The following is a 10,072-nucleotide window of genomic DNA, read 5'->3' as shown; positions in this document are numbered from 1 at the left end:
TTTTCTTGCTTTCTTCTTGTGTGTTTGAACAACCTTAAGAAAAACCAAAAAAATTAGTTGTAGCTTTTAGCTAGTTTACTTTCCATGCTTATATTAGTATAATTAAAAGAAAACCCAAAAAGATTTCTCGTTCCTCTTTTGCTTGTTGGGAGCTTTCTCGTGTAAATAGTTTTATTTCTTTTCTTTGGGGTCGAGAGGAGAAGACCATAATGAAAATGTTGAGTGGCTCTCATATGCATTATTGTTGATTTAACTAAGAGCCCATATTACCTTGTCTTCTCCCTTGAATTGAATGCTTGCAGATTCCAGCTTAGTCCAATGCACGTGCACTATTATTATTATCCACACCGTTCGATCGTGCAAGTGAAAGGCAATAATGACGATATATGATGGACTGATTGAGATGAGAGAAGCAGATATGAACTTGACCTATCTTATTTTTGTAAATATGATTAGTTCATCGTTCCTGATTCAGCTTATTATGAATAAACATGTTTGCAATGACAATTAGAGATTATAGTTGCTTATGCCATGCTTAATTAGCTAGGAGTTTATAATGGTTTACCTCGTGGGACAACATGCTATTAAAATGGTTGTGATGTGGTATGATAGGGTGGTATCCTCCTTTGAATGATTCGAGTGACTTGACTTGGCACATGTTCATGCATGTAGTTGAAACAAAATCAACATAGCCTTCACGATATTTATGTTCATGGTGGATTATATCCTAGTCATGCTTGCACTCGGTGTTGATTAATTTTAATGCCTGTTCATGACTGTTATCGCTCTCTAGTTGGCCGCTTCCCATTCTCTTTCTAGCCTTCACTTACTAAGCGGGAATACTGCTTGTGCATCCAAACTCCATAAACCCCAAAGTTATTCCATATGAGTCCACCATACCTTCCTATATGCGGTATCTACCTACCGTTCCAAGTAAAATTGTATGTGCCAAACTCCAAACCTTCAAATGAAATTCAGTTTTGTATGCTCGAACAGCTCATGTATCAACTAGGGTTGTCTATATCTTCCATGCTAGGCGGGTTATTCTCAAGAGGAGTGGACTCCACTCCTCATTCACAAGAAAATGGCTAGTCACCGGGATGCCCAGTCCCATGCTCAAATTAAATCAAAATAATTGCAAACAAAACTCCCCCAGGATTGTTGTTAGTTGGAGGCACCCGTTGTTTCGGGCAAGCCATGGATTGATGCTTGTTGGTGGAGGGGGAGTATAAACTTTACCATTATGTTTGGGAACCGCCTATAATATGTGTTGCATGAAAGATATCGAGATCTCTTGGTTGTTATGTTGACAGTGAAAGTATGCCGCTCAAAATATTATTTATCTCTATTTCAAAATCGAGCTCTGGCACCTCTACAAATCCCTGCTTCCCTCTATGAAGGGCCTATCTATTTACTTTTATGTTGAGTCATCACCCTCTTATTAAAAAGCACCCGCTGGAGAGCACCATTGTCATTTGCATGCATTACTGTTAATTTATATTGGGTATGACTATGACTGGATCTCTTTTACCATGAATTACAATGTTTAGTCAGTCCTTGATCTTTAAGGGTGCTCTGCATTTATGTTTTGCGGTCTCAGAAAGGGCTAGCGAGATACCATCTTGTTATATCATATTATGATTGTTTTGAGAAAGTGTTGTCATCCGAGATTTATTATTATTGCTCGCTAGCTGATTATGCCATTGATATGAGTAAACATGAGACCTAAGTGTTATTGTATATATGGTTAGTTCATAATCTTTGCTAAAAACTTGAATGCTGGCTCTACATATTTGCAACAACAAGAGCAAACATAGTTTTTAAAAGTTTTTCTTTATCACTTTCAGTTTGTCAACTAAATTGCTTGAGGACAAGCAAAGGTTTAAGCTTGGGGGAGTTGATACGTCTCCGTCGTATCTACTTTTCCAAACACTTTTACACTTGTTTTGGACTCTAACTTGCGTGATTTGAATGGAACTAACCCGGACTGATGCTGCTTTCAGCAGAACTACCATGGTGTTATTTTTGTGCAGAAATAAAAGTTCTCGGAATGACCTGAAAATCCACGGAGCAACTTTTGGATTTAATAAAAAATATTGGTGAAAGAATCATTGTCAGGGGGGCCACACCCTATCCACGAGGGTGGGGGCACCCCCCTAGGGCACGCCCCTGCCTCGTGGGCCCCCTGAAGGTCCACCGACCTCAACTCCAACTTCATATATTCACGTTCAGGGAGAAAAAATCAGAGAGAAAGATTCATCGCGTTTCACGATACGGAGCCGCGGCCAAGCCATAATCTCTCTCAGGAGGGCTGACCTGGAGTCCATTCGAGGCTCCGGAGAGGGGGGTCCGTCGCCGTCGTCATCATCAACCATCCTCCATCACCAATTTCATGATGCTCACTGCCGTGCGTGAGTAATTCCATCATAGGCTTGCTGGACGGTGATGGGTTGGATGTGATTTACCATGTAATCAAGTTAGTTTTGTTAGGGTTTGATCCCAAGTATCCACTATGTTGTGAGATTGATGTTGCTATGAGCTTGCTATGCTTAATGCTTGTCACTAGGGCCCGAGTGCCCTGATTTTAGATCTGAACCTATTATGTTTTCATGAATATATGTGAGTTCTTGATCCTATCTTGCAAGTCTATAGTCACCTATTATGTGTTATGATCCGTTAACCCCAAAGTGACAATAATCGGGATACTTACCGGTGATGACCGTAGTTTGAGGAGTTCATGTATTCACTAAGTGTTAATGCTTTGGTTCGGTACTCTATTAAAAGGAGGCCTTAATATCCCTTAGTTTCCAATAGGACCCCGCTGCCACGGGAGGGTAGGACAAAAGATGACATGCAAGTTCCTTTCCATAAGCACGTATGACTATATTCAGAATACATGCCTACATTACATTGATGAATTGGAGCCAGTTCTGTGTCACCCTATGTTATAACTATTACATGAGGAATTGCATCCGACATAATTATCCATCACTGATCCAATGCCTACGAGCTTTTCACATATTTCTCTTTGCTTAGTTACTTTACCATTGCCACTGTTACACTTACTACAAAATTGCTATTGTTACCGTTACTTCCATACTACTTTGCTACTAAATACTTTGCTGCAGATATTAAGTTATCCAGGTGTGGTTGAATTGACAACTCAACTGCCAATACTTGAGAATATTCTTTGGCTCCCCTTGTGTCGAATCAATAAATTTGGGTTGAATACTCTACCCTCGAAAACTGTTGCGATGCCCTATACTTGTGGGTTATCACATACCAGGTGTAGAGGCCTGCTGTACGGGCTCAATCACACTGGAAGTGGTCTTCGGATCCCCGGATAATTTCCGCAGCGAAGAGGCTATCTTCGATATCGTCCCCTTCCGTAGTGGCTACCATGCACTGCTCGGACGAACCGCATTTGCTCGATTCAATGCAGTGCTGCAGTACGCCTACCTCAAGCTCAAGATGCTCGGACCACGCGGTGTCATAATGGTCAACGAAAATACGGAACGCTCCCTCTGTATTGAGGAGCACACCGTGGGCCTTGCAGCAGAAGTACAGAGTAGCCTTTTTAGGCAGAACCTCAATTTGACAGTAAAGCTCCCAGACACCATCAAGCGAGTCTGAACTACTCTGCAGCAGGACAGTCCAGCTCGTCCAGAGCGTGACTAGCAATTCGGCCTCCGTCCTAGTCCCAATCAAGCGGTGACATTTGTGCTGCGCGTACATAACTACGCAATTAAAATACCATGGGCATGGATGGAGGCACAGCTAGACCGTGATCCATAATGCGGCTCAACTGCCCCTGGATCAGCATACCTTCACTTTTTCTTTTTCATTTCAGGTTTTTCCCTTCTCGAGGCTTTTCTGATAACCTGATCATCGGACTTGTCACGGGATGGATAGACCAAGAAGGCAAGGAGCTTTGACGTACAAGGGAACCCCCAGGTGGTCTCTGCTAACGATCGTTATACCTGTTTTGAATACGCGCACGTAGCTCTCCCTTGGTGATGGCACGTCAAATAGCCTTACTTGCTTATCGCATTACTTGTACAAGTATGCCTTGACGTATTAATCAAATTACAGCGGAAAATAATTTGCGGCGTCAGCTTATCACTTGATTTTTTTCCTTGTCTTTGCATTTATTATCTCTTGCACCCGTAGACTCTGGTACGCATTACTTCGCCAGGGGCTTCATCACGCCCCGCAATACGGCAATAAAGTCCGAACACTTTTACAGTACAGTTCAGCACCCCGAACTTATATCATTATATGCATCGGCTTCGAATCATGTCTTTGGTCAATAGTTGGGTTTCCTGGCTCCTGTGCTTACTACCTTACGTTCTGCTATATCAGCTAGGGTAGTAAAGGGAGAACTACTGCGATTTTGTCCTGGTTCTTTCAGACGAGCACCTTAGTAGAGAAAGCTGAAAACTGACTGTCATGATGCCATCAGAGCTGGTCAGCTGTTCGAGAGGTTTCAAATCCTTAGAGATTTTTTCTGCATTATGCGAGGAATCGGTTTTTTATCCGATTAGGCATGTATAGCGCCCCAAGTTTGGCCTTCCGAACACCGGGGCTGCGCCAAAATTTTCATTGTCAAACTCCTATGGCTAAGTGAGGGTGATAAAGTTGTACAGTCCGATTGCCTTGTTCGTTGCGCTAAACACCTCCTTTAAGGACCATAATGTGGAGTAAAGAGTGTTTAGATTTATCCCGAACACCCCCGTACTATCTACATGGGGGCAGATGCCGACGACTGGCCAACTCTCAGATTTCATAAACGGCCGCACAGGAGGTAAAATTTTAAAATAACAAAGATTATATTACATAACTGGTCGGTTTCATATTACAGGACAGGATAACATGAGTGCATTCATGGGAATATGACATCCTTAGCACATTGCTCCACCAAAAGGCGGGATCCCTCCAAGACACTGTCAAAATACAGTTCGGGGCGGCGGTGCTCCTTGCCCTCAGGCGGCCCCTCGGTCATCAGCTTCATGGCGTCCATCTTCGCCCAATGAATCTTAGCACGGGCAAAGTCCATCCACGCGCCTTCAATACAGACCGACCGCTTGATGGCTTCAGGCCAGGGGTAGGTGCTGACAAGCCGCTTCACGAGTCCGAAGTAGCTGCTAGGCATGGCTTTGGCAGGCCATAGCCGGATTATCAAATCCTTCATGGCTAGTTCGGCCGCCTTGTGTAGCTCGACCAGCTGTTTCAGCTGATCGCTAATGGGCACTGCATGTTCTAGCCCAAGGTATTGCGACTAGAACAGCTTCTCCGTTGAGCTCCCCTCTTCGGCTCGATAGAATTCGGCAGCGTCTGACACGCTGCGCGGCAGATCCACAAACGCCCTTGGAGAGCTCCAAATCCGGGTAAGTAAAATGAACCTTTCCTTCACATATATGCTTTTCATAATGAAAGCCTTACCCGCCGTAATCTTCTTGGCCGCCTGGATTTCCTGGACGGCGCCTTGGGCTTCGGCTCGGGCATCTTGTGCGCTCTGGCGGGCCTTGGCAAGTTTGGACTTTTGATTCTTAAAATCGCGCTCCAAGGACTCATACTTCTTGACGGCGTCCTGGAGCTCTTGCTGGACCTCGCTGACCCGGGCCTCCTGCTTCTCATGCATGGCGCGTTCTTTGACCGCTTTGTCCTCGGCCTCGGCCAATGCCTTCTTGAGGACCACTACCTCGGTTTTGGCCCCTAATAAAGTTCATGACACTTTAGTCAGCATGAACCATTCATCCTTCACAAATATATGCACAGGTTACTACATATCTTGGTTGTCCTCCAGCTGCTTTTTCACAAGGCCGAGCTCTTCCTCGGCCCGCTCCAGGTTCTGCTTCAGTCCGTAGACCTCCGCGGTATGAGCGGCAGCAGCCAACAGAGACGCCTGCTTATTCACATAGACATATTATGTTAGACTCGTGCGAAAATTATTTTGATCCTCTGTTTGGCTTTTCTTTCCGAACACCGAACAGAGTATCAGGGGCTACTGTCTATACTGTGACATTATTTTTACAATTACATTACTTACCTCAAAGCCTGTTAGAAGGCTAGTGCAGGATTCGCCAGTCTGCTTTTCGCAGACTGGACCCTCTCAATCACCGTACCCATAAGGGTACGCTGTTCTTCCACAATGGAAGCGCCTTGCAGCGCTTCCAATAATCTATCCGGTGCCTCTGGATGGACAGAGGTTGCCGGTGGAGTTGGCTCGCCCCCCTCTTTTGAAAGAGGCGGCCTGCCTGAGTCCGGAGCCATATGGGTCTTCGGAGCTGTATTCGGCTGGGGGCCGAATTGTATACGGCCCCCCTCATCGGTGTCCACGGGGATTTGCTCCCCTGTGTGTCTAGCAGCCAAGGCTTCACCCTCTGGCCCCTCCTGGATGGCCGACGGATTCTCTCCTAGACCGGGGATCCTTTGGGACAATGCCTTGGCGCCATCCAGGTCCCGGGGAGAGATGGCCGATGGAAGGGTCCCGCTGTCCATCACCGCTGGGTCCAGCGAATCCTCTGATAAGGACCACTCGAGGTGGTACTGAGCCGGACTGCAAATGCATAATTTAAGCACATTAAAACAATAAATTAAAGAATCCAGATACAGATACGTGTCCGGACACTTACGATTCAGCCAGGGGCTTCTCCCTGGGCTTCCACTCCCAGCGGCCGTCAGTGGCCGCTGTGGACCTATCCGGAAAGGAGGCTTTCCCTTTCTTGGTCACCTCGGCCTCCGGATGCGTGGAGGTCGTCCTTTTCTTTTTTTTCCTGCAGGGGGGAGTGGATTTCTTCCTCTTCCTCCTCTACCTCGTCATCTTCATTGGAGGAGTGTGTCTCGGCATGTTCGGACGTCACGTCCGAAGTACCCTTGCGGCAGAGACCACTTCTGGTCCCCTTGGCCTTCTTCTCCGGCACCTCGTAAGGCGCCGGAAACAGCATCTTCGTCAGGAGTGGAGTCTCTGGGCCTTCGGGCAGCAGAGCAGGACAGTTAATCCGCTCCGCTATCTCTGTCCAGACCTAAAATAATTGATAGGGAGACTTAGATGCCTTCCTCGAATATGCAAGTAAAGGTGTCAGCATTCTGGGAACGGGTTCCAGACTTGCCTGCCTGTGGCCCACGGCGTGGCTCCACCAGCGGCCCAATATGTCCTGTCTTCGTCAACCAACAATCAAGACCCCCATGAGGCGGACGGCACAAGGCCTCCTCAGGAGCGGCCTCACCAGGAAGGCTCACGAGGGGGCGGAGAGATCAAGGCAAGGGGTACCTCGTGAGGTTCTCGTGACACAAGCCATGACGACCAAGGCCAGGCGGGCGCTAGGCGGGTGCCAGCGCATGCTGTGTCCTTGTTTTCCCTTTGGTCCTAAGGGGGCAAGCGCACGCGCGGAGTATCGAGGCATCAGGCAAAGGTTTCCATATCGGTGCAACAAGACCAAGACCAGCAGGACGGCAGGATGGAGGTCATCGTGGAGCCCAAGGCGGCGCCACCACCAGTGACTTTGACAAGCGAAGACCACCTTTAGTCAAGATAGCTTGCACTAGCTGTCCCATTTCAAATTGGCCGTTTTTGGATCCCTTCCCGCTCAATATTTGGGGAGAGGACCAGGGCCTCTATAAATAGGACTAGCCACCACATTAGAAGGAAGACGGGAACGAACTTAGTTCATCCTTGCACCCACCAAGCACAAGAACACCTCTCCTCAGGAGGTTGTTCTTCCCTTGTACTGTCCATCATCAGCCCAAGAGGAAATCCACCACAACCACACTGGAGTAGGGTATTACACCACAACAGTGGCCCGAACCAGTATAAATCTTGTGTCTCTTGTGTTGTGAGTTCATCGAGCTAAGCTTAGAGATTGCGGCGAGGCTAAGGGTGAGATTCAGTAGAGGAAATCTTTGTGCGCACCCCAGTGTTCGAACCTCAAGGGTTTTGTCGGAACCCTAAATCCGACATTTGGTGCTCCAGGTAGGGGTGCACCGGAGCTTTCCTTCCGTCGGACCGCACTCTGCCAACACCGCGCTTCACCCTCATGACGGACATCACGCCTCTGGCCCTAGTGACTCGTGCCAGTGCTAGGGCCAGGGGGCTCCGAGCCTTGGCCCCCGCCTTATAGCGGGTGTAGTGGCCGCCCAAGTTCAAGCCAGAGATGCCGCCGCGCTACGACGGCACGGCAGACCCGGTGGTTTTCCTGCTGGCGTACGAGGAGACCGTCCTTAAGGCCGGGGGCAACGACAAGGCCATGGCCAACTAGCTTCCCGTGGCCCTCACTGGCATCCTGCGCGCCTGGCTTCTCATCCTTCCCGGGTCCACAGTGGCATCTTGGGAGGAGCTCTGCAGTCTCATCTCCACGCGCTTCGCGGCTCCGATGCCCCGCGCGGTCGCGGCCCTCCTCGGCGGCTCACAAGCGCCACCCTCAGACCACCATGCCAAGCCGTTCATTCGCTAGATCAGCACCATCTTCGCGCGACAAGGAGCTCCCCCGGGTTGGGTGGCGCTCAAGGTCGACCTGACCTTCGACTGAGAAGATCACCCCGTCACCACCGCCTGCTCAGGTGCGCTCCCAATGCTCTGCACGCCCACCATCTGCCACGTGGCCGTCACCAAAACCCTCATCGACGATGGTGCCGGCCTCAACATGCTCTCGATGGAGGCCTTCAGCCTCCTCCACGTACCGCTGGAGCGGCTCTGTCCCAGCAAGCCCTTCTTAGGCGTCGGAGGCAGTTCCTCCAGTCCCCTGGGGCAGATCCGCCTTCCCGTGACCTTCGGCACCCGTGACAAACTATCGCATGGAGCTCATCGACTTCGACATCGCCCACATCCACCTGTCGTACAACGCCATCCTCAAATACCCTGCCCTGGCTCAATTCATGGCAGCAACCCATCCGGCCTACAACCTCATGAAGATGCCCGGAAGCAAGGGCGTCCTCACCATAGTTGGAGATACCAAGGAGGTCTTATGGCGCTCAAGCTTGCCCTCAAGGCCGCCGCGGCGGCGCATCACGCTGACACGGACGGCTCCAAGGCCAAGGAAGTTGCACCGACCAAAAAGAAGCAGTTGTTCACTCAGGATAAGGCGGAGACCAAGCAGGTGCCAGTTGAGGAAGATGGGTCCTCGGGAGCCACCTTCACCATAGGTGCCGACCTCGACCCCGACAAAGAGAAGGCATTGGTGAAGTTCTTGCGCTCGAACAAGGAGGTGTTCGCTTGGGAACCCTAGCAGCTAGTGGGGGTCCCAAAGGAGGTGATTTAGCATCACCTGAAGGTGTGCCCCAATGTACGCCCTGTGAAATAGAAGGTGAGACGGCAATTCGCGAGGTTCGCTACCCTGAATGGCTGGCGAACCCCGTTGTCATGCCAAAAAAGGGGGTAAAGGAGCACATGTGCGTCGACTTCACCAACCTCAACAAGGCCTGCCCCCAAGATCCATTCCCGCTTCCCCGCATCGACTAGGTCATCGACTCCACCGCTGAGTGTGACCTATTGTGTTTCCTGGATGCATTTTCGGGTTATCACCAGATCAAGATGGCGGTAGAAGACGTGGAGAAGATAGCCTTCCTGACCCCATGTGGGGTGTACGACTACACTTGCATGCCATTCGGGTTGTGCAATGCGGGCGTGACCTTCCAATGGCTGATGCACATTGCCTTGGGCCGGAAGCTCGGGAGAAACACCGAGGCTTACGTCGATGACATTGTGGTGAAATCTCGGGAGGAAAGGACCTTGATCCAGGACTTGGAGGAGACCTTCGCGAGCCTCCCCCAGGTAGACTTGCGGCTCAACTCGGAGAAGTGTGTGTTCGGCGTCCCTTCCAGCAAGCTGTTGGGCTTCCTCGTGTCCCACAGGGGGATCGAGGCCAACCCGGAGAAGGTCAAGGTGATCGAAGACATGAGTCCGCCGCAAACCCTCAGAGAAATGCAGAAGCTCGCCGGTCGCGCAACCGCGTTAGCTTCATCTCCAAGCTGGGGGAGCGCGCCCTACCATTCTTCAAGCTGATGAAGAAAAAGGGCCCATTTGAGTGGACACAGGAGGCCGACCAAGCATTTCAAGACCTCAAGAAATACCTGA

The sequence above is a fragment of the Triticum dicoccoides genome, chromosome 1B, assembly GCF_002162155.2.
Source record: "Triticum dicoccoides isolate Atlit2015 ecotype Zavitan chromosome 1B, WEW_v2.0, whole genome shotgun sequence".
Lineage (NCBI taxonomy): Eukaryota > Viridiplantae > Streptophyta > Magnoliopsida > Poales > Poaceae > Triticum > Triticum dicoccoides.
The sequence above is the reverse complement of the archived record's forward strand: the minus strand, read 5'-3'. Positions refer to the sequence as shown.